The sequence below is a fragment of the Sus scrofa genome, chromosome 13 (assembly GCF_054392235.1).
Source record: "Sus scrofa isolate SSC_HxYL_T2T_F1_AM1 chromosome 13, Sscrofa_HxYL_maternal_Yorkshire_Landrace_v2.0, whole genome shotgun sequence".
In the NCBI taxonomy this organism is placed as follows: domain Eukaryota; kingdom Metazoa; phylum Chordata; class Mammalia; order Artiodactyla; family Suidae; genus Sus; species Sus scrofa.
Window position 1 is genome coordinate 198,073,495 of NC_139395.1, and position 26,383 is coordinate 198,099,877.

Sequence of the window (26,383 nt, forward strand, 5' to 3'; positions counted from 1 at the left end):
ATTGTGCATGGATGATTTCGTATCTTTACTGTATATATACCTTTTCTGGTAAGCCTTGTCATTTGTGGTATTTTTCTTTCCGGTTACAACCTTTTCTTTTCTGCCTAGAGAAGTTCTTCTAGTATTTGTTGTAAAGCTGGTTTAGTGTTGCTGAATTCTTTTAGCTTTTTCTTATCTGTGAAGATCTGATTTCTCCTTCAAATCTGAATGAGAGCCTTACTGGGTAAAGTAATCTTGGTTGGAGGCTTTTCCCTTTCATCACCATGCCACTCCCTTCTGGCCTGCAGAGTTTCTGGTGAAAAATCTGCTGATAACCTTATTGGGGTTCCCTTGTATGTTACTTGTTTCTTTTCCCTAGCTGCTTTCAAGATTTTCTCTGTCTTTAATTTTGGTCATTTTTATTAATATGTGTCTCAGGATGTTTTTCCTTCAGTTTGTTTTATATGGTACTCGTTGTGCTTCCTGGATTTGAGTGAGGGGTTCCTTTCCCATGTTAGTGACGTTTTTGGCTATTACCTCTTTGAAAATTTTTTCTATCCCTTTCTCTCTCTCTTCTCCTTCCAACACCCCCATAATACAGATATTGGTGCGCTTACCATTGTCCCAGAGTTCTCTGAGACCCTTCATTTCTTTTCAATCTTTTTTCTCTATTCTATTCAGCATCCATAATTTCCACTAATCTGTCTTTGACCTTGCATATTTGTTCTTCTGCCTCCTGTATTCTGCTGTTGGCTGCTTCTAATGAATTTTTTATTTCAGTTATTGTATGTTGCATCTCTTCTTGCTTAAGTTTTATATCTTGTATCTCTTTGCTCAGTGTTTCATGTAAATTATCCATCTTTGCCTCCGGTTTATTTCAAATGTCTTGCATCATCTTCAGCATCATCAGTCTAAAGTCTTTTTTCCTGGAGGCTGAGAATCTCCTGATCACTTAGCTAATTTTCTGGGGATTTTTCTTTCTCCCTTATCTGAGTTATAGTTCTCTGTCTTTCCATTTTTATAGGTTTTTGGCATGGTGACCTTTTTTTAGGTAATAGAGTTGTAGTCTCTCTTACTTCTGGTGTCTGTTCCCCTTGTGGCTGAAATTGGTACAGAGGCTTGCTGTAGGCTTCCTGATGGGAGGGACTGATGCCTGCCCACTGGTAGGTGGAGCTGATTCCTATCCCTCTGGTGGGTGAGGCTTCATCTCTGGGTAAGATTAGAGGCAGCTGTGGGCCTGGGGAGTCTTTAGGCAGCCTGTGGGTGGGTCTGTGATTCCACCTGAATTGTTGTTTGGCCTGGGGCTTCTCAATGCTGACTGACAGGTGGGGCCAGATTTTCCCAAAATGTCCACCTCCAGAGAAACATATGCTGATAAATGTTCCCAAGAGCTTTGCTTCCAATGCCCTTCCCCCACAACAAGCCACAGTCACCACCTGTTTTCCCAGGAGATCCTCCAAAAACTGCAGTCAGGTCTGACCCAGATTCCTATGGAGACCTTGCTTTGGCCTGGGATTCAGTGCACGTGAAATCTGTGTGTGCCTTTTAAGAATGGGGTCTCCGTTCCCCCAAGTCTCATGGAGCTCCTGTTCACAAGCCCCGCTGGCCTTCAATGTCAGATGCTCTGGGGGCTCTTTCTCCCAGTGCCAGATCGCTGGGAGTGGGGACTTGATGTGGGGCTCAGAACTTTCACTCCTGTAGGTGAGTCTCTGTGATAGTTACGCTCCAGTCCATGGGGCTTCCCACCCGGGAGGTATCGGGTTGCTTATATGGCATAATCGCCCCTCCTACCTCTTGATGTGGCATCCTCTTTGTCTTCTGGAGTAGGATATCTTTTTGAAAGTTTCCAGGCCATTTGGTTGAAGATTGCTCAGCATTTGGTTGTGATTTTGTTGTTTTTAGGAGAGAAGTTGAACTCTAGTCCTTCTATTCCGCCATCTTAATCTCTTCTCTGTAAGTGCTGTTTTTTTGTATGGAACATATTAGATCAACCTATAGAGAAGGTGGTGGAAGGACACATTATCATCCTTATAACTTTAAATGTTTGAAGTGTAGATACCTGATATTGAAGGTGGAGGGAAAACATGAATAAAGGAATGACCACAAGTGATATCTTCACAAGTACGGAGCTGGGAGAAACTGTGTGCAGCTGACACAGTAAACAATAAGAAACATAAATATAATAGAGGAACTGAAGGTAGAAATATAACTGTACCAGGAGGTTAGCATAGGGAATAGAGGGGAATGGGTGGTGGGTGTATGGTTTGTATAAGAGCTAAAACATTTTCTTGTGTAGTAGTAATTTCATGTATATCTAACATTGATAAATTAATATTAGTATAAGTATATTATTTAGAGATTCAATGATATTTGAACTCCAAAATCAAGCAGTTTGAACATGTTGCCTATGGAGGGATGAAGCTGGATGAGTGGGAGTGGGATATAAATCATTTAACATTTTAATCTCATGCATATTGATAAATACAACAGTAAAATAGAAAAACCTGAAAAGAGTCAACCAGGACTTAATTAAGATTTTGCCTAAGCCCGCTGCATATACATACAAATAATCTGTGAAAGTACCTATATACTGTATTTGAGAAAATTCTTTTGTCTTGAGAATTCTATCTTATATAGAAATAGTAGTCTTAAGATTTTTTTCTCCAATTCTTTGATTTTAGGAAAGTTAATGAGTGTTTTAACACCTCCATTTACTCAGCAGTAGATTGAGGATATTGGGTTTGAGATAGCTATGTATTTTTTGTATAGGTTTTAAACAACACAAACTTTATTCTGGCCTTGAAGGTGTTTTCATTTTTCTTTATGAGAATTCCCTTAATATCTTAATATTCACCCTCCATCTTTTTTTTTCTATTTTCTTATTTCTATATTATATATGTAGGGATTTACTTTTAATGTCCAAATAGCTAGAAGGTAGATTTTGAATATTTTTGTAGTTAAAAAGGGTGACTGATCTGAATTTGAAATACATCATCATAACAACCAAAAATATGTCAATGCTGAAAAACAGAAAGAAAAGAAATGAAGCCAAATGGCTACATTTTCAACACCACTGTCTCTTTCCATTTGCCACAATTTTTTTGCTGATGTCTGTGAGTATATAAGACAGTTTCTCATCTGGGTTAGGAGCATTAATGAAATTACTGTGTAGCAGTCGTGGAAAAATGAGAGAAATCCACATTTGTTTTCCATAATGAAATCTATATTTGCTTGGTCATAGTCCAAATCAGTTTTGAAAAGTATTTATCAAATTGAAGTAGATGAAGTTGTCCAAAACTTAATAAGGATGAAAAAAGAAGGAAAATTTAAAGACAAAATTTCCAATTAAAGCTGAGTAACTGTTGATTACTCAGGTCCAAGAATTAATACTGATGAATGTTATATAATTTAGCAGATCTTGCCAGGATAAAGAGATATTTGAGTGTAAGCTCAATATCACAGGAGATGGATAGCTGCTTTGCAACTTACATTTTACATCTGTTCTCATTTTCCTAATCTATACCCTTGGGGTAAAACTTCATTCACTCAAACCTTCCCATTCTAGGGAGATCATTCTTTACAACTTCTGGGTTTTTATCCTTGTCAGTCACCCAAAGTAATGCCCAACATTTTTTTTTTTTTTCCTCACCATTTCAGGATTCTGTGTCATGTCCCTTTTCCTGAATATTTTCTTGATCAGCTCTTCACAGTAAGTTACTATGGGGTACTGGATGTTTTTAAGCCTAGGTTGGATTTAAGTGTACAAGGAGGGAGTTTCCATTGTGACTTATGGTTAATGAATCTGACTAGTATCCACGAAGATGTGGGTTTGATCCCTGGCCTTGCTCAGTGGGTTAAGGATCTGGCGTTGCCAGAAACTGTGGTATAGGTCGCAGACACGGCTCAGATGCTGCATTGCTGAGGCTGTGGTTTTGGCTGGCAGCTATAGCTCCAATTGGACCCCTAGCCTGGGAGCCTCCCTATGCCGCAGGTGCATCCATAAAAAGACCACAAAAATCAGATAAATAAATAAGTGTACAAGGAGACTAAGTATATTTGTGAGCTACATCAATATCACAGGGTGGAACTGGAGGGGACAGTAGGCAACATCTACCATTCCATCATCTATAAGAAAACAAGTCCAAATGGAAGCCAATTTTTATCCTAGTTTATTTAGAAGGTATTCTTTTGCTCAATTTTGAAAAGGTCTTAAGGCAATTAATGGTATCTTTAAAAATGGATGTTTAAAGAAACTCACTAAAAAAGTGTAAGCTATAGTGTGAAGCTTACTTATTTCTCTGTATTGTCTAACTCATTTATTGATTTCATAATTTTTAGGCAAGTAGGACCAGTCATAAAAATGAACCTAAGAGATCACCTAGGGTGAAGAAAAATAATCAGGAAGAGGAATATAACATTTTAATTGGAAAGGATGGAACTTAATGTTAATATCAATGCCTACTGCCACCAGCCACTTCACTTTAACATATAAGGGGCTAATGAACATTTTGCTGATAGAATCTGGGTTTCTCTGCTGAGTAGCAAGATAGAATTATTTACTACAGGGAGGGACAACATTAGTAAATGGGATACTATAAAACTTCAAGTAAGAATTGGAAGTGAAGGTAACAGAATTAATTTCCCTGGCATAAATTTCTGCTTTCTCATCCTGAAGTTTTATTTTGGCACAAAGATAGTAATAACACTAAGCCCTCCACTGGAATCCAAACTGATGATAGATGATTTTTGTCTTTAAAAGTTTCATTATAAAGGACTAAGTTTGGAATAGATGAAAAAGTATTTTGTCTTAATGTAAGAGTGTCCCTTTTGAAGTCAGAGAACTCAAATTAGATATAGTTTCATTTGTTTGTAGCCTCTTTTACAAAATAGAAATATTAAGATTTATTTCAAAGTATGGTTGTAAGGATGAAAGATATTGTGAGAAAGTGTGACTTTTTAAAACTTTATAAAAATAAAGATATTGAAATAATAAAGTGATATTATCTTGTCTATCTAAAAAATAAATAGTTTCAAAGTATAAATATACTAGTCTCTCACTAGTGCCACTATGAATTTAGGGATGTTAAAACATTCTGTGCTTGACTCCTGATTTGCACATGTTAGCTAAAGGAACTAATTGATTTATTTAACGTCTTTTCTGGTTATCTATTACTGGGTAAAAAAAACTACCCAGAAACCAAGTGGCTTAAAACAACAATTTTGTTATACCTTATGATTTTGTGGGTCAGGAATTTGAGTGGGCATAGCTGGCAGTTCCTTAAGCTCCATGTAGCACTGGCTGTCTCTCAGTGGTATTCATGTGGTAGATGGGTTGCTAGGGGGGAGCAGGCAAGTTGGCTGCTTGGGCATATCTGGCACCCTATTGGAAATAGCTAGAAGGCTGGGCTTAGCTAGGGCTGTGGAAGAGGATGCCAGTGCCTGAATTTTCAGCATATTTGTCTCAAGGGTGTTAAACTCCTTACATGGAAGCTAGCTTTTCTCAGAGTTAACATCCCAATGGACCCAGGTAGGAGCTGCAAACCTTCTTGTGACTCTGCTTTAGAAGTTCCAGAACATGCTTTCCGCACATTCTTTTCATCAAGGGAGACACAAAGTACAATTAAAATTCAAGAAGAAGGGGAATAAGCTCTACCTCTTAATCTATCATGGTGCCTGCCAGTCTCAGCTTTTCCCTTTTGTAAAACCTACCCCCAAAGAGTTTTGTGAAGGTCCAATGAGATTGTGTCTTTAAAATGGCTCTCATAGAGCCTTACCAAAGAAAATTCTCTTCTCTTCTTTGTGCCTCTGTAGATTTTATTTCTCAATGTCACTAGGATACCTGGGAACCACTGAAGTAAGCTCTACTGCCTCCTGAGCATTCAAAATAGTTGAGTGAATTTATGTACTTTAGTCACAGAAATCCCTGAGACTCAGACCATGTACAATCTTTAACTTATAGGCCACTTCTCAGAGTACTTGTTTTTCCAGGCTAGAGCAGCTTAGAAAGAAAAAGAAAAAAATTAGAAGACAGTAGAGTTACTAAAAAGACATAGTTGAAGAACCTAGAAGCAAAGGGGAAGAAAAAGTGTAAAGCACCAGACACCACAGCTCTAACATTCTTGGAATTTTTAACAGAATAAAAGAAGTTTACCCACGATCCCAGTAACTATTTTTTTATATGCTAAGTTATCAAGTACTGTTCCTAATGATTTTAGTAACAGAAGTTTAAATTTTGTTCTGTGTCACCTATAAGTATAAGAGAATGTATAATCTGTTTTAGAAAGATTTTTAACCTTTACAATTAACATTAAACATGTGTCACATATAAAGTACAAGTTTCAAGATTTCCTACTCGCAGAGTTTTTCTCTCCCTAAGGATACTATATAACTGATATGTTTCAGTATGGTGTTATGCTGTGATGGGAAATATCTGTTATTTTTTTGGCTGCCTAGGAGCTGAACCTTGTTTTGATGTTTTAGGGGGTATTGACCTTGGATCTTGGTGAGATTCAGAGGGTATGTGCAATTAAGAAGTTGAAAAGGACAGATATTCCCTCTCTCAGCCTGCTGGGCAAGAAGGGGTCTAAGCCCCTGACCCCATGATCTAAGCCCATGACTGTGATGTAAGCTTAACTGATCATGGTTGCCTCGTGTGAAGGATCATGATCCAGCACTATCGAGGATAGAACAAGGGCAACAGAGAGTAGGGCAGCAGCCTCTAGTTCTCATGGCCAGAACTAGCTGTCATTTAGCAAGCTGTGGTGTACACACCAGACTGGTTTTGTTGCAGGATGTTACCTTAACCCTGCCTGATGCCTGACTTACTGTCTGTGCCTTTTTCCAGGCCAGGTTCTCTAATGTTCCCTGCAATTCTAGGACTTACTTGATTATCATTCCACTATATATCTTTGCTTAAATAAGAATTGGATGTAATTGCTTGAATTAAGAATCCTGATCATTATGGAACTTACTATCAAGAGTGCTTGCAGGCTATGGACCCACAGGGAAATGGTGGCAGTGGTTCTTGATTCTGGTTTTACATTAGAATCCTCGAGAATGTTTGGAAAATAGTAATGCTCAAACCAACCCAGGTCATTTACATTGACTGTCAATGGGTAGGATCCATGTATTGATACTTTAATGTGAGAATTAATGTAGAGAGAGGATATAGTGAATTCAATGACTTACAAAAATGGGGTATTGGGGATATTAATTATGTGTAACTTTTCCACCCATCCCCAGATTATGTACCCTAAGAAAGCCCAGAATATGCTTCTTTTACCAAGGCTTTGAGTGACTACAAGCATTCTTGAAAATCACTTTTGTAGCTGTTCTAAGACAGAAATAATGAAAACTTTGCCATTGAAATAGGTTCTCTGACTTCCATGGAGATAACAGGACCCAAAATAGCAGTTTCCAACTAGCCATATCTAACTTCTAGGGTCAAAGGTTATTGTACTAGTCTGCAAGGTCTGCCTGATGATAACAATGATTAGTTCAGCTGGGATCTTTGGTATTGCCAAATTAATCACGGGTTCCTAGGACTAAAATGGATGAGAAACGTATAAAGTTCTTATTTGATTTGTATAACTGGGAAATCTCCAAATCTGGTGAATGGAAGTCTGACCTGATTCATATTTTCATAGTCATAGATGTATGTCCAATTTCCATACCTAAGTTAGTTCACACACCAGAGCCTGTGAATAAATATAAACCTTTGAAGATAGAACCTCCAATAACATAACAGTACTAACAGAGTTTAAGGCTCCTAGCCTTCTTCAAGGGTCCTTGTTCAGTTGCTAGGTAGCTCAAAGGCCTTTGATTGGGTATGTATACCACATCTTTTTAATCCTTTCATCTGTTGGAACATTTAGGATGTTTCCATGTCTTGGCTATTGTGAATAGTGCTGCAATGAAAATATGGGTGTGTGTGTCTTTTTCTAGGAAAGTTTTGTCAGATATATGCCCAAGAGTGGGATTGCTGGGTCATATGGGGTTCTATATTTAGTTTTCTGAGGTATCTCCCTCAATTTCTATCTTCAGCCTCATGAAGGGTTTTTAGGAAAAGTGGGCCTAATGTGATGGAAATGTACTGTTGCGGTATGATAGCTGACTTCATGTTTTGCTTTAAGGAAAATGAGAAAGAAAATCTTCCCACTGGGCAGGACCTGCCTGGACCAAAACACCCTGTTGCCCATGGACAGAGACATGGCCTGAGGTGAGTTACTGTATTTCTTCCTGGGCCATGGCTAATAGTTTGGTGGTGAAGTTAAGGATATCAGGGGAAGAATGAAAAAAGAAGTAAAATGTGTAATGAATATGTGTTTGGATGTCAGGCTATTGGATTCCACATGGAAGATCACCAGAAATCCCCTAGGGGAGAAAACTATTGATAAGCATGTGGAAAATAAGACCCTCAGGTAGAAATATTATTACAGGTTAATTATTTTAGATGCTTCTGCTATATAGAATAGTTATTCTGCTCTGGGATTTCCTTGCCCTGCTTTTTATGCATTTGCCAAATCATGAACCTACTGATTTCTTTTTATGGTATCATTAAGTTTCATACAGTCTTTCTCCTGACCAATGAACTCAATTTACTGGACAGTGTCCATCAGATTCATGGATTTTTACCATATGCTCCATGATCAACTAGCTGTTGACCTTGCAGAATGGGAGAATGGTTCAATTATTACCATGTCTCTAAGAGGTCACAGTTGCATACTTAGGATATTGTCCTCTAGGATTCATTGATGCTCTTAACCAGCAACTAATACAGGGCATTGTGTCTGTCATGAATTGAGGAACTAGTGGATGAAATTGGGAGACCCATGTTCTCAGTGACATTGGATTATGGCTGGAAATATTGCCTTTCCTGTATCTAAAACACTATGCTCTGCTAGTGCAGAGGTGGTTTTTTTTTTTTTTTTGCCATTTCTTGGGCCGCTCCTGCAGCACATGAAGGCTCCCAGGCTAGGGGTCCAATCAGAGCTGCAGCTGCCAGCCTACACCAGAGCCAGAGCAACACAGGATCCAAGCCGCGTCTGTGACCTACACCACAGCTCACGGCAACGCTGGATCCCCAACCCACTGAGCAAGGGCAGGGATCGAACCCGCAACCTCATGGTTCCTAGTCGGATTCGCTAACCACTGCGCCACGACAGGAACTCCGTGCAGAGGTGTTTATACTCAAGGGAGAAATATTTCTATCAAGAGGCATAGCAAGTTTTGTGTTGACTTAGAAGATAAAACTTCTACTTAGCCATTTTTTTTCCAAGCCACTGGATTATCAATCAAAAAGGAGGGCTATGATACTGGCTCTAATGATTGATCTCGACCATCAAGGATAATAACAGGTGATATACATTAAAGGATGGAAAGTCTATAGAACTCACCTGATATCTAGTACTGCCTTAACAAATGGTCTAATTTAATGCTGTTCCAACAGAGCCCATTATAAATTAGAATTTGGTCACTCCATTGGTAAAACTAACAACTAGCTGATGGGAAAAAGTTATAAGGGGGAAAAGATAGTCATAAAAATAAAGAAACCTTTATGAATAGCTATAGAAACAAGACTGTAGTTTTCTCCCACATTTTCTTTGTGATACTGGTGTGTGTGTGTGTGTGTTTGTGTGTATACACGTGTGTTTTCCTTTTTCTTTCTGTGTTTTTTTATTAGGTAGTTTGGTGGTTGCTAAAATTACAGTTTAGTACACATGTCACAGAGTATTGAAATAGAATCATGGCAGACCTATAGTTGTAAGAGAGCCAGGACTTAAAGCAGAATGTTGTTTAAAATATGGATCATCCCTCCTTAAATAAGAGTTGTAGGTGTTTTCAGCACACAGGGGATAATTATAGCATTAATTTTGTAGCAGCATTTTTTTTAACCTTAAAAATTTGAAGACGGTTGTATGTGGATATTGTGCAGTCTAAGGGATGAATTATAGTAATATTTTTTTTCCCCTGTAAATCATCTCAGTCTTCCTTGTTATATTTGGGAATTGTCTACCTCATGAGTCATGGTAGAAGGCAGAGCATCACTTACTCCCTCCACAGAAGCTGAGAATCAGATACCTAGTGGTCTAAATCCTTCCTCTAGCTACACTAGGAACATGTGATGTAGGCTTGGCCTGTTAGATGCAGTCGCATGGGTTGCATGGGTAACTAATGACTCAAGGAAGTGAAAAGAATGGAGATTCCATTTTGGTAGTTATGAGCTTCAACAGCAGTAGCAATGAAATCGGGTTTCCAGGAGCATCTGTGGCAGTGATCCAGAAATGACATCAAGTGTTCCAGGTTGGTGTTAAGATTTTAGAGGACTTACTTTTTGGCGTGACTTTGGCTATGGTTCTGGCTACAGCTTCAAATCATTTATTCCTATCATTTTCCATACCTGTTTTTTTTTCCCCCACGTTTTTAGAGATTCAGCCAATCTCTATGTTCAAGGCTGCAACATATGCTTTAAATTTTTAAAAAATATTTAGGTCAACAAGAGCTTTTTTTCTGTTGCATGCAAAAAAGACTGTGAGTGATAGAGAAGGAATGAAAGTCATGAAGGGGAAAGGTAAAATGAGCATTCTGTTCCTGGGTGACCCAAGGTAGGGTAACTGGAAAAAGCTCAAAATCCAAAAAGTAAAAGGCCAGAGGACTAGAACAGTCAGTACTCAAGGTGGTTTTTCCCCTTGGTCAGAAGGAATGGAGTTATTGCATGAAAGGAGGGAGGCAAAGACCATGGTTATCTGCAAAGTCAGCAAGGAAATGAATATCAGGTGCTTTACAGGTAGGTTCTGGGCTGAGAGTATGATGCTGAGGATGGGCACTGAGCCAAATGCAATGGGCACTAGGGGTGTTATGCATACTTTATTTGAATAGTTTCGGTAAAGCAACTGTCAAGCTATGTTAAAAGTAGCTTTGCTATTTTTTGAATTTTCTCAGGCTTAACTAGCTACAGATAGGTTTATAGTAACATTAATAATCCAGTTCCACTGACTTCTTCTTTCTAATGTAAGTCATTGACTTCATATAAAGAGATTTTCACATACTTAAAGGAGTCTCCAGGGGGTGTTTTACATTGTAAGATATACATGAATTCTTTGTTGCACTTTGCATTGAAATGTTATTCTGATCCCTTCCCCTTGATTCTAAGTTGGTTCTGTGACTTGTTTTCACCACGAATGCAGCATAGGTTATGTTGTATAGTGTCTGTCTGATACTGGGCCATAAGAGATCTGTAATTTCTGCTTTTACTTTCTGAAATGCTCCTTTTTGGGCCACAGCTGCTGTACTTGGAAAAAGCCTTTTGGAGAGAGGGACCAGCCATCACACCCATTCCAGCCAATAGCTAAAGTTGAGTCCTGCTAGGCACCTTCACTGAAGGTTAGGGTCTTGGTGACACAAAACTGTAAAACAGGTTGTCTTTTAGTACCATGCTTTAGAATGGAGGTGGGGGAATCACTTGTTGGTTCATTGGTATTTGGACTAATTTAAAATTCCTCATTTCATAAGTATTGGTCATGAGACACAGAGAACGAGAGCGTAGGACAGAAGCAGGTAACAGATTTCGGTGTGCCTTAGATGGTCCCTCTCTTCTGATGACCAGGGCTTTTGGTTTTGATTGCCTTTCTATATTGAAGTAGACTCATTGTGCCTGGCTCCTTCCTTCAGGATTTGTTCTTCTGCATAAGCCCCCTGGGAGCTCTCTTGTCCTGCCCCATAAGTTCTCCAGAAACATCCCAAGAAAAGTTTGCATCTCATTTAGATTCAAGCTTGGAGAGCTGCCATGCTAGGTATGATTCAAGTATAATGTGCTAGAATTAGAATTACAGACCAGTATTGAGCTAGCACTCACCTGCCCTTTCTGTGAGTGAGAGATCTATCAAGGAATGAATAGGTTGCAACAGGGCATAACTAGTTCCTAGAGACTCTTTATAGTAACTCACAAAGGATTCCCATTTGCAGAAAGAGACTTTCACATGTTAGACTGTAGACCTTTTCATGCTGAATTCAGACACCTGGAGCTAGAGGCAGGCAAGCTGATACACATTCAATTCACATTTCTACTTTACTTTAGCAGCTTCAACTAACTTCCTGTATTCATTGGGAAGTTACATATATTTATCCAGATATTCTTTTTGTTAGTTGTTTATATGGGCCATGAATCACAAAGATAAGGTTGTTGGCTGGAGCCGTGGTGAGCCTACTAGTATTTAGTGGTGCAGATTTTCCTTACAGAAGAGCTAACTTCCCTGTTATTTCATGTCATCAGTTATGATATCAGTTTTCTCAACCATTACAAAAAGATAGGTTGATATCATTCTTCTTAAGCTGCGGAGTCTGGTTTAGATCCTTTAATCACAAAGTGGCATGGCATTTTTTTTTTTTAACACCTTTGCTTTTGTGGAGTATGTGATAGTTTATAACATACCTTCAGTCCTCTGGAAGGTCATTCTTCATCAGTTATTTATTTATACTACAACTTAATTTCAAGGAAAGCAATTAATCTACATTTATGACTATAAAGAAACTGCTCTTTTGTTCCTAATATAATTTTTATTTTAATTTATTTTTTATTTTTATTTTTTGTCTTTTTGCCATTTCTTGGGCCGCTCCCACGGCATATGGAGGTTCCCAGGCTAGGGGTCTAATCGGAGCTGTAGCTGCCAGCCTGCTCCAGAGCCACAGCAATGCGGGATCCGAGCCGCATCTGCGACCTACACCACAGCTCACAGCAACGCCGGATTGTTAACCCACTGAGCAAGGGCAGGGATCGAACCGAAACCTCATGGTTCCTAGTCGGATTCGTTAACCACTGTGCCACAACGGGAACTACTCCTTAATATAGTTTAGATCAGCCTATTCCTTACCCTGCAGATTCCTTGGCTGCCACCAAAAGCAGTGATCTGTTCAGCACTAGAGGGGAATTTATACTCACTCTGGGAGTGACACTAAGCAAAGCTCTCTCCATACCACCAGTCCTTCTGAATCTTCAAGGATGTGAAAGAGACCACATAGTCAGATCTTCCTTCACCCATAATGTATTTATTGAGTCCTTTTTTGATGCAGACAAGCACAATGTAGTTCAAAGGAATGAAAAGATGAAGTCTTTTCCTTTAACCGTCTGGTGAGAACATGTGCACATATGATAATAATGATAATACATTGAAATAATTGTTATTAGAGGAATGTGTAATGGCTCGTGGAAGCCCTGAGGTTCGGTATAAATACCTATTATGCAGTTAAGGTTTCACAAAGAAGTGATGTCTGACCTAGGTATGGAAGGTACAGTAGGGATTCCATTAGTTGATCTGCAAGAAGAGGAGCCCAGTTGTTCCAGTGATTCCACACAAGACCAACATAGAGCTGGTGACAGCTGCCAGTTGTGCAAGTGAAACCATCAGTGCCCAGCTGGCAGCACATATTTGAGTGAGTCCTGCTGAGGCCAGCAGAAGACCTGCCAGGCTTAACCTAGTCCAAATGGCTTCCCAAGGCCTCCTAAGTGAAATAAATATTGTTATTTTAAGGCACTAAGTTATGGTATGGTTTGTACGGACACGATCATATTTATATTATGGAAAGATTAACAGAAGACTTGTAGAGAATGGATTATAGGAGATGAAGGTGAGTCAGAACATTTAGGGAACAATTGAAAGAGCTCAGGAAAGACCAATTGCTATTCCTCAGGAGACTTTGTGCCAGAATCCTGAAATTAAAAGCCTCTTTCTGGAGTCTTGTGCAAATAGTCAAGATCCCGACTGTAGAGCATCTTCTCTGTCATCAAAGGCTGCTGATTTCTTTCTTTTTTTCATTTTTTAAAGTTTTATTGACGTGTAGTTGATTTACAATGTTGTGATAATCTCTGTTGTACAACCAAGTGGTTTAGGTTTACATGTACACACATCCATTCTCTTTCAGATTCTTTTCCCACATAGATTATCACAGAATATTGGGTAGATTTCCCTGTGCTATATAGCAGGTCCCCATTGGCCAATCATTCCATGCAGCTCAGTGTGCATATGCCAATCCAAACCCCCCAGTCTATCCTTCCCCCCACCCTGTCCCCTTTGGTAACCATAAGTCAGGTGCAAAATAGTTTCATTGCTAGTTCACTTGCCTGCACTAGAATCCCCTAAGCAGAATTCCCAACCAGGTTATGGCAGACTTACTCCATAACTCCAGAGAATTTCTTTACCCTTCTTTCCTTTTTCCACACTGTTATCCATTTGACTTTCCCTAGCACTTCTTCATTTGGAAAACTCATAGACAGCAAAACACAGAAGTCTTTCTTATATGTCACTCTTTTTCATTTCTCAAAATTATAACCCCTGATTCACCTTCTCCCACGGTGCTGTTCCCATCTGCCTTCTTCCCCATGACTTAACCTCCTATTCTGCACAAACTTTTCCATTCTGCCCTATATTGCTTCTGGTCCATAAGAAAGGCATATTCCCTGTTTCTTTGATTGTTCTTTTCTCGTCCCAAACTTGAGTCTGGTCCTACATTGAGAATACTTATCCTCCTCTCTCAAATATAGACTGTTTCATCTTCTACACCCCCATAGGACCTAGAATTGGTAGATGAGTCCACTCCACTCTAACTGCTCTTGAAAAGTGGTCAGTGATGTGCTAGTTGAATCCAGTGGATCCTTTCAGTGGAATTGGACATTCTTGACCACTGTCTTTGAGATGCTCTTAATCCTTTGGATTCTTTTACATTTCTCCTAATGTTCTAGCCTTTCCCCTTAAGAATATTTTATGTATTCATCTTCTTCTATTACTTAAATTTTGGTATTATTTAGGAGTGCATGTAAAGTCCTCTTTTCTTTTTACATAATTTAATGAACTTTCTTGAGGGATCTAATCTCATGGCTTCAATTACCAAGTGTATGTCAGTGCCTTATATGAACTAGTTTTCTCCTTAGATATGACCCATATGGTGCCTTCGTGTGGATATTCCAAATTTACATTAAAGTCATTGTGTCCTTTAAACCTATTTCTCTTGCTGTCCCCCCCACCCATCCCTTTCTCATTTAATAGTACAAACATACAACGCAATTGCCTAAATTGAATCCCGGCTCCCTGATCTCTACTTCCATCCAATCACCAAGTTCTGTTGAATCTGTCTTCTAAGTAGCTCTATAATCTGTTCACTTATCTTTGTTTTATTGCCATCCTTATGGTTCAGATTAATACCACCTCAATTCTAGATTAATTCAAGATTGGGTCCTTTCTCTTTTTTTTTTTTTCTGTTGGGATTGAAAGATAGATTAATTCACCTGATAGACTAAGGGATCTAATCAAGCCCAAATTTTTAGGAAAGAGGAGTTGGAGAGAGACATCTGAGATGAACATCAGGCCCTGGATCATTAGAAATTGCTGGGTTTTTTTTTTTGGTTTTGTTTTCTTCTTCTTCTTTTTTTTTTTTTTTTTTTTGTTGTTGTTGTTTGTTTTTTTAGGGCCACACCTGTGGCATATGGAAGTTCCCAGGCTAGGAGTCAAATTGGAGCTACAGCTGCTGGTCTTTGCCATGGCCACAGCAACATAGGATCCCAGCTGTGTCTGTGACCTACACCACAGCTCACAGCAACACTGCATCACTGACCCACTGAGCGAGGCCAGGGATCGAACCCGCATCCTCATGGATACTGGTCGGATTCGTTTCCACTCCACCATGACGTGAACTCCCATCATGTTATTTTAGCTTTAAACAAGAAACCTTACAAAATTGAGAGAAAATTCTAATTCTGCATTTGGCTTGCTTCATAGGAGTCTTTAAGTTTTCACTCCAATTTTAAAGAAACTGAAACCTGAAATCACGTAGTATGTGTGTTATGTTGGATTATACATAAAGACAACAGGGGTGCAAGACCTTGTGTCTACATTAAAAAACTGGGGCATTAGTGTGTACTTACCTGTTTTTAAATTAAAATACAATGTTTGAAGCATATGCATATTTCTATGTTAATGACTTCCAACTTTAATTGAAATTTTTTATTAACTGACAAGCTGCATGAGTTGCTTTCGATAAGAGGACATCCATCCTAGTCCATTCCATAAATATTTATTGAGCATCAACTCCTTCAGAGCTCTGTTTAAGGTGTTCTGAGAGATGCAGAAATGAGACAAGCATCCCATCCTTAATAGGCTGGTATTTTGAATGAAATGAATACAAATAACTCAAAGGTAGAGGATAATAAGACAGATTATTCAATAGTGGTCCTTCCTCAAAAACACTAATTAAAGTCCTCCCATCTTTGTCAAAAATCTTATTATCAAGACTTTATTCTAAAAGATATTAACTTCTGTTATAAATTAGCCTTATCCACCATTTTGCTAATCATAAATCACTCTTCCAGTAAAAGTATAAAGAGATCACCAACACTAGAATGTTAACAAATGCAACTTAAATGGGCCTTATATTTCATGTAATTAACTTGACACTGTGCCTGCATGAGACCGACAATTCTTTTCTAAATAATTAACTCAGGAAGGAATGAAGCAGGCTTCTATTACCACTCAATAGCAGAACAGCTCACTTTGAATTCCCCAGCACTCATCTGTGCCTCTGCTCAGTTATTGATTGTATGCTTTCTTTCATAGCTTTGCTAACTGTCTTGAAAGGACAGTTAACCATACTTTAGATAAACCTTATGGTATTATGTTAAATGAGATAAGCCAACCACAGAAGGACAAATACTTCATGATTCTACTTATAGGAGGTATCCAAATTAGTCAAATTCATAAAATTCATAAAATCAGGAATTCCCATCATGGCGCAGCAGAAATGAATCCAACTAGGAACCATGAGGTTGCAGGTTCGATCCCTGGCCTCACTGAGTGGGTTAAGGATCTGGCATTGCCGTGAGCTGTGGTATAGGCCGCAGATGCAGCTTGGATCTGATGTTGCTGTGGCTGTGGTGTAGGCCGGCAGCTGTAGCTCTGATTGGACCCCTAGCCTGGGAACTTCCATATGCCATGGGCGTGGCCCTAAAAAAGCAAAAAAAAAAAAATACAAACAAAAAACCAAACAAACCAAAACAAAAATTCATAACATCAAAGAGTGGCATGATGGGGCTGGGGGAGACTGAAATGGTGACTTACTAACCAACATGTATCATTTCCGTTATGCAAAATGAATCAACTCTAGGGATCTGCTGTACATCTCTGGTCATTATTTTACCCTTAAAATTTGATAAGATAGCGCTCATGTGAGGTTATATAAAATAAAATAAAAATGCAGTTATATGTCCAGCATCAAGAAAAAGAAGCACTTATTACTATTATTGGTACTTTTTCCCCTCAGTTTTCAGAATGTCTTCACACACATCTTGCACTTCAAACCTGTGTCCCCTTCCACACCCTGGTTCTCCAAGCAAGAGGGGAGCGTCAGCTTCACCTGCTTCATTAATCAGTTACCAAACCACACCAGTTTTAACTCCTAAATTTTGCTCTCCCCCTTTCTTTTTGTATACTTTTTTAAAATTCCATGACTATTAAAAAATAGCCTTTTTGAAGCATAATATAAGTGGCATATGTTTAGTGTGTGCAACTTGATAAACCTGGATGTAAGCATACACTCATGTTAGCATCCCCACTCTCAGGATAATGAACATATCCATCATTCTCAAAATTTCCTCACATCTTTTGTAATCCTTTCCTCCCACCTCTGCTCTACCTAGTCCCCAGTCAACTGCTGATCTGCTTTCTGTTCCAGACCTCAAGTCCGGGCTGAAAGGTAGTATGAAAAGACCCACATAAGGTGGTTATTTTTTAATCAAAACAATGATTTTTTTATTTATTTTTAAAATATAAAATCAAAGATGTTAAGGCAAGAATAAAATGGTGCAGTACTAACATCTGAAGGTAGAAGGAATTATTTTTTCAGTGAAAGGGAATACACACACACACACACACATGTGTATATATATATAATGTAGAGAGATCTTATATTATTAGGCAGGAGTAGCTTTTGGTGTTCAGCATTTCAGAATGAACAGGAGGTGGTTAATGTGTTGGACACCAAGGAGCCCCAACAGAGCTTTTCTGCCTTTGGTGGTTCCTTCTCTCAAATAAACATCAACATTTCCCAGGCTGCTGTCCAGAGCCCTGGCCATAGCCTCTCTCGGCAATCTCATCCATCTGCATGCTTTTAAGTACCACCTTTGGGAAGATGACTCTAGTCCCTCAGTACTTAGAATCTTGGACTGATAGAACGAACTGGTTATTTGACATTTTCATTTAGATAAGAGGCATTGCAAATATAGCATGGTCCAAACTCTTTCCTGTTCCCCTGAACCTGCTTCTCACTCATCTTCCTTATTTCAATAGTGCGTATCTCCCCAAAAGACTTAGGGCAATTATTTTTGATTCCTCCATATCTGTCATAATCACATACCTAATTCTTTGGACACAACTTTATCACGGGTGTGCCTGCTTTGACTCTTTCAGCCTTAACAATCCTTTCTCTTTGTAGATCCAGAGTGATCATGGCACCCTTGTTTTTAACCCTCTAATCACCACCCATCCCAGTGAGAATAAAATCCATTCCTTGCCTTGGTTTATCACTCTCATCTAGATTGTGCCTAACATTACTCCTCTAATTTCCTGTGTACCACACTTCAATCAATTTCTGCCTTAGTGCCATCATACTGGAATGCTCTTCTTTCTAATGTGTATGCCCTTTTCTTGATATTCAGAACTAAGATTAAATGCTACTTTTCAGTATGGTCTTTTGACCATCCAGTCTAAAGTAGCGCACTGTTTAATGTTATCACCTAATTTTAATAACTGCCTAGTGCTGGTGAATAGTTAACGTTTTTCTCATTTATTGTCCTTGCCTACCATCCTCCAAACTGTGAATTTCATAAACGTAGATTTTTATCATCAGTGTCAGGCACTTAGTAAATGCTCTATTTGTCAATCAATCATTTGTCTATATTAAACAAATGAATGCTTGTGTTACCCCGGTGAATTATAGCCCTTAAAGAACAACTGTCATCTTAAATTTTCAAAAATAATTAGTTTTAATCTCCATTCTTAAAAAATTAATTTTATGGTGCATAAAGTAATTATGAAGTTCTAAATGCCTAAACTATTTCTATTGAAATGATCCTATTTTTCCAGTTTTTGTTGATTTGTTTTATAAAAAATAATATATGTAAGATGAGATGCCTTCAAAACTACCAATGAGCATATATTCTTTTAAAATCTTTTAAAATTATATATGCTTTCTTACAGTCACTGGACAAGGTCCATATATTGCATTAAATTCTTATAAAAGATGAGTTTTCTACTGAAGGAGGATAATTAATTGGAACAATTTAAACAGAAAGGTAGCATATTGTGGTACCATTTTCTGGAAGAAATCCTCTGTGAGCTCAAATGGCTAATTAAAAGGCCGTGCCAAAGTTCAACAACACAATAACTATCAAAAAACTCACCAACACATTTCTGCTCTCTCTTTTTTTTTTTTGCATTTTAATGGGCCCCGTCAATGCCAGAGAAACATACTGTTGTCAGTGTGATTGTAGAGGTAATATCACCAAAGAGTCAAACACCATTGAAAATAGTCTTACCCTGGAATTCCCATTGTGGCTCAGCAGGTTATGAACCGAGCTAGTATCCATGAGGATGTGAGTTCAGTCCCTGGCCTTGCTCAGTGGGTTAAGGATCCAGTGTTGCTGCAAGCTGCTGAATAGGTTGCAGAAGTAGCTCCAGTCCCGCATGACCATGGATGTGGCTGTGGCTGTGGTTGTGTCCGACAGCTGCAGCTCCGATTTGACCAGTAGCCTGGGAACTTCCATATACCACAAGTGAGGCCCTTAAAAAAAAAAAAAAAAAAAAAAAAAAAAAAGAAGGAGAAGAGAGAGAGAGAAGAAAAGGAAATAGTTTTACCTGAGTGAATGGGGATGGTTTAAAAAATAGATGTTTTGTATAAATTAAAACACTCTTAAAGCTAATGACTGGTTATTTACGAAACACATTCATCAAGTAAATGTGCATTTCCTGTCATCTCTAACAGTGATGTTCCCATTAGAGGCTTATTCATTTACCAAGTTTATGGTGTCTGTCAGTTTAAAGTGGTTTCATTATTCCTTCTTTTTTTTTTTTTTTTAGGGCCACACCCACAGCATATGGAGGTTACCAGGCCAGGGGTCGAATCAGAACTACACCTACTGGCCTACATCACAGCCACAGCAATGCAGGATCCAAGCTGTGTCTGTGACCTACACCACAGCTCATGGCAATGCCAGATTCCCGACCCACTGAGCAAAGCCAGGGATCAAACCCGCATCCTCATGGATACTAGTCGGATTTGTTTCTGTTGCACCACGGCGGGAACTCCTCATTATTTATTTTATAGGTATTGTTTGATGTAAAACAACATATCCTCTGTCATGGTTATATGTTCATTTAATGGTCAGTTTGTGTATGTACAAGTTTTCATATCTGTCTTTGTTTTTTTTTTTTTTTTTTGTCTTTTTGCTATTTCTTTGGGCCGCTCCCGCGGCATATGGAGGTTCCCAGGCTAGGGGTCTAATCGGAGCTGTAGCCATCAGCCTACGCCAGAGCCACAGCAACGCGGGATCCGAGCCGCGTCTGCAACCTACACCACAGCTCACGGCAACGCCGGATCGTTAACCCACTGAACAAGGGCAGGGACCGAACCCGCAACCTCATGGTTCCTAGTCGGATTCGTTAACCACTGCGCCACGACGGGAACTCCCATATCTGTCTTTGGATGGTTGCTTTGGTTTCTGTATGAGATTACTGAGATAAACAATGGCTTCCCACGTTGAAGATTTCTGTCATCTATGACACCTGATGGAGCAACACATTAAGAGCTAAAGTCTTTCATGCACAAGACTACTTATGAGGATGTATCACAGGCAGGGTGGACTTAAGCAGAAGATGAATTAAAGACCTGCATCAGGAGCTTTTCCAGGTGTTCTTTCACTCCAGACACCCACCCTTACTGGATACTATAAGGCCTATAATTAATTGCAGGTCAGTATTGTGTGCTACCTTCCTGTTTAGGGACCTTAGGAGGTCTCACCAAACTGTAGGTCCCTCACCACTACCACTCTGCTCCTGTGGGATGAGGTCTTCTAGCCAAACAAGCTTCCTCCTTAAGGAAAACAGGCCCAGTTCCTGCTTATCCTCGAGTAGTAGGTTTCAGTTCCCTGCCAACCTATGAAATTATTTGAACAAGCCAATTATATCCTCCCACAGGAACTGGGGAGGGGGGGCAAGTTTATGGTGTCTGTCAATTTAAAGTGGTTTCATTATTCCTTCTTCTTTTTCAAGAAATCACTGTCTTGATACTTGATACAAAGCCTGCCTCCTGCAATCCATGGTCATTCACTCTGCTCCTGGGTGCAATCCCGTATGACCGTCCATATCATGCAGTGTCTTCCTCCCTCTGAGCTGTAAGTGCATGTGATGAGTAAACTGCTGTCCAGGGTCAGGTTTCCTCTGTTTGGCCAACCCCATTCTCCTCAGGCTGGAATCCATCCTTCATAAAGGGGGTGAATAAGAGGAGATCAGATAGGTAATGTGATGCCCCTTTGCTCCCCAGCCCAGGTGCTCTCTTTGACCCTTCCCTAGCATGCTGCTGCCCAGCACTTTGGACAACTCGATATGTCACTGCTAACTTTATATTGGGAAACATGCCCCTCTTGCATCTGTCCCCTGAGAGTCAATCATGGCATCCAGCTGATACCATAAACTTGTCTGGTCCCTTGTGCACAAATGTATTTTAACTATGTCTTTTCAAAATCAAGATAGCTACCTTGGTACTAATCCACTAGTAGGTTAGAATTCTAAGATTTTAAAAAATTCTAACTGTTTCATGGTGAGAATTTTTTTTAAATGGCAACACCTGCAACATGTGGAAGTTTCCAGGCTAGGGGTTAAATCAGAGCCACAGCTACTGGCTTGTGCCACAGCCACAGCAACACTGGATTATAGCTGAATCTGCAACCTATGCCACAGCTTGTGGCAACGCCTGATCCTTAACCCACTGAGTGAGGCCAGGGATTGAACCCACATCCTCACAGATGCTATGTGGGGTTCTTAACCTGCTGAAGTGAGCCACAACGGGGAGTCCCTTAATGGTAAGAATTTTAAGTGAACACTATCAAGAAGGATGTTGGAAAGCTAATACACCTGAAAGCACACATAGAAAAAAATTATACTGCTTTGCACATAACCAAACCTTTTGAAGATGTTTTGGACATTTGGTGATCGAACCAGTAGAAGAATGATGGAAAAGAGAGAGTGGATAGCATTATGAATAAATAATAATGGCCAATATTTACCAAGCACTTACATGTACCATGATCTAAGACTTTTGCATGCTTTTCTCATTTAGTTCTCATAATAAATTTATGAAGTGGGAACAATTATCATAGATTAAAAACAAAACAAGAACAAAACACCCAAGACCTAGGGAGTTAAATAAATTGGCCAGAACTAGAAAGTGGTAGAGAAAAGGTTAGAGCCTATAAATATGTTTAAATCCAGATCTAGGATCTTGAAAAGCACACTGCCCTGCAGTGAACATCCATGTACATGCATTGGTAGTGAGGCATACAGATCAAGAATGGCATACTGGTTTGCAGCCCTACCACTTATTAGTGGTGCAGTCTTGAACCAAGTGCCTGATTGCTCTGAACTGGTTTCCCCTTTAGTGATAAAAAAAGAGCAAACAATAAGCACCTTAGAGGGCTGTTATAAGGATTTACTGAAATAGCCTATGTTTAAAGCATGTTTTAGTTGTTAAAGGAATGTTTATTCCTAACTTCCTTTTTATTCACTTAGTCAGTGAATATTTTCAGAACCCCTAAGAGGGGCTATTTACTTGCTCTGGGTACTTGGAATACATTTATATATAAATATATATATCATAGAACAGTACTCTCATTCATTTCTTACACCATTAACAGATAAATGCCAAAGGAATCAGAGTCAAATATAAAACATAAAGCTATATAATAACTAGAGAGAAATATAAGTTAATACATCTATAACCTAAAAGAGCGAAGAGACTTTCCTTACTGTAACTTAATATCTAGAGGCATTACGGAAAAATACTGATAAATTTGATAATTGAAAAGAATGGGCGTTCCCGTCGTGGCGCAGTGGTTAACGAATCCGACTAGGAACCATGAGGTTGTGGGTTCGGTCCCTGCCCTTGCTCAGTGGGTTAACGATCCGGTGTTGCCGTGAGCTGTGGTGTAGGTTGCAGACGCGGCTCGGATCCCGCGTTGCTGTGGCTCTGGCGTAGGCCGGTGGCTACAGCTCCGATTCAATTCCTAGCCTGGGAACCTCCATATGCCGCGGGAGCGGCCCAAGAAATAGCAACAACAACAACAACAACAACAAAAAAGACAAAAAAAAAAAAAAAAAAAGAAAAGAATGCTTTTTTTTTTTTTTTTTTTTTTTTGCATGGAAAAGGACACCAAAAACAAAGAACAAATAACATAATTTAAAAAGAAATTGTGATTTATGTAAAGAACTTTTTTCAAAAGAGAAGAAAAATGCTAGTAGCTTCATTAAAAAATGATTAGATGTAAAACAGATCATTTACAGAAAAAATGCAAATAGCTTTCAACCTAATAAAAATATGATAAACTTGTTTTTTTAAATGAGGGAATTGCAAATTAAAAATTACAGTAGGATCTCATTTGCTAATATTTTTGTCAAGAATTTTTGCATCTATGTTCATCAGTCATATTGGCCTATAATATTCTCTTTTTTTTGGTGGAGTTGATGTCTGTTCTTGTTATCAGGGTGATGCTGGCTTTCTAGAATAAGTTTGAAAGCATTCCTTCCTCTGCAATTGTTTTAGAATAGTTTGAGAAGGATAGACATTAACTTTTCTCTAAATGTTTGGTGGAATTCACCTGTGAATACATCTGGTCTTTGACTTTTTTTTTGCTGGGAGTTTGTTTTTTTTAAATTACTGATTCAATTTCATTAGTGGTAATTGGGCTTTTCATTTTTCTGTTTCTTCTTGATTCAGTCTTGGGGAACTGTACATTTCTAGGAACTTATCCATTTATTCTAGGCTATCTTTTTTTATTATTGTATAGTCATTCATAGTAATCTCTTATGATCCTCTGCATTTCTGTGGTGTAGGTTTTAACCTCTTTTTTATTTCTGATTTTGTTTATTTGGGCCCTCTCATTTTTTGTGAGTATTGGTAAAGGTTTATCAATTTTGTTTATCTTTTTGAAGAATCAGCCCTTAGTTTTATTGCTTTTTTTCTATAGTTTTTTTTTTTTTTTTTTTTTTTTTTTTCCAGTCTCTGTTTCATTTCTTTCTGCCCTGGCCTTCATTATTTCTTTCCTTTACTAACTTTGGGTTTATTAGCTCTTCAATTTCCAGTTCCTTTAGGGGTGAGGTTAAGTCTTTTTTAAATTTGAGATTTGTCTATTTTTTTTTTTTTTTTTGTGCTAGGCTTGTATTGCTATAAACTGCTCTCTTAAAACTGCTTTTCTGCATTCCACAGGCTTTGAATCTTGTGTTTTCATTTTCATTTGTCTCCAGGTATTTTTTGATTTCCTCTTTGGTTTCTTTAGCGACCCATTTGTTGCTGAGTAGCATATTGCTTAGCCTTCACGTATTTCTGTTGTTTGCATTTTTTTCCTTGCAGTTGATTTCCAGTGTGATAGCATTGTGGTTAGAAAAGATGCTTGGTATGATATCAATCTTCTTAAATTTACTGAAGCTTGTTTGTGGCCTAGCATGTGATCAAGCATGAAGAATGTTTGTATAGACAGACAAAAGACCCTGAATAGCCAAAACAATCTTGAGGAAGAAGAAAAAAGCCAGAGGCATCATGCTGCTTGATTTCAAACTGTATCACAAAGCTACAGTAACCCAAATCGTATGGTACTAGCACAAAAACAGACACACAGAGCAATGGAACAGGAAAAAAAGAGTGATGGCCAGAAAAAAACCCCCACACTTATATGGTCAATCTATGACAAAGGAGGCAAGAATATAAAATGGAAAAAAGAAAGCCTCTTCAATAAATGGTGTTGGGAAAACTGAACAACTAAGTGCAAAAGAATCAGACTGGACTACTTTCTCCTAGTATATACAAAAATAAAATCAGTGGATTAAATACTTAAATATAAAACTTGGAGCCATTAAACTGGAAGAAAGCATAGGCATAGTCTTTGATATCAGTTTTAGCAATTTTTTGGGGGGAATATTTGTCCTCTGAGAAGGAATAAAGACAAAAATAAATAAATAGGGCTAAATTAAACTAAAAATCTTTTGCACAGTGAAGGAGACTACTGGCAAAATGAAAAGACTGCCTACTGAATGGGAGAAGATATTTGTAAACAGTATGTCTGATAAAGAGTTAATGTCCAAAATATACAAAGAACTCATACAATTCAACATTAAAAAACCAACCTCATTAAAAAATGGACTGAGGACTTGAACAGACATTTTTCCCAAGAAGATACACACATAGCTAATAGGCATGTGAAAATATGCACAACTAATCATCAGGGGAATGCAAATGAAAACCATAAAGAGATATCACCTTATATCTGTCAAATGGCTACTATGAAAAAGAAAACGAATAATGAGTGTTGGTGTGGGTGTGGAGAAAAGGGAACCCTCATGCTCTGTTGGTGGGCCTATAAATTCGTGCAGCCACAATGGAAAACAGTATGGATTTTCCACAAAAAAATTAAAAATAGAATTACCATTCATTCCATCAATTCTACTCCTGGGTATTTATCCAAAGAAAACAAAACATTTTGAAAAAATATATGCACCCCTGTTCATTACAGTATTATTTATTTTAGTCAAGATTTGGAAACAACCTAATTTTCCATTGGTAAAGGAATGGATAGATAAGATGTGGTATGTGTATGTATATATATATATATATATATACATACACACATATGTAATATACATATATATGTATATTATATATGATGGAATATTAAATAGCCATAAAAGAGAAAGCTTGCTATTTGTGACAACATGGATGGAACTAGAGGGTATTATGTTAAGTATAATGAGGCAGACAGGGAAAGACAAATCCTGTATAATTTCATTTGTGTATGGCATCTAAAAAAACAAAACAAATTAGCAAACATTACAAAACAGAAACAGAATCAAAGATTCAGAGAACAAACAGTTCCCAGAAGGAGGGGATTAAGGGGATGAGAGAAATAGTTGAGGGAAATTAAGCGGTACAAACTTCCAGTTATAAAACAAATGAGTCTTGGGTACAAATTTATAGTATGGGGAATATAGTCAATAATAATGCAATATCTTTGAATGGTAACAGATAGTAAAACACAACAAAATATAAAAAAATACTCAAGACAATGTTTTATACATAATGAGAATTGGCGGTCATAAAAGAA

General features: G+C 38.3%; 1 protein-coding gene across 13 annotated transcripts in view; it reads left to right on the forward strand.

The window, feature by feature from the left end:
- Window positions 1-26,383, forward strand: part of CHODL (chondrolectin) — a 414,807-nt gene that overhangs the window by 232,401 nt on the left and 156,023 nt on the right. For 9 of the 13 annotated variants that reach the window (XM_084991742.1, XM_084991743.1, XM_013981213.3 and 6 more), the window contains one exon: window positions 8,112-8,197. The exons of the other annotated variants lie outside the window; for them this stretch is intronic. The gene's annotated coding sequence lies outside the window, so the exon portion shown is untranslated. The remainder of the gene's footprint in view (window positions 1-8,111; window positions 8,198-26,383) is intronic. 13 annotated transcript variants of the gene reach the window in all.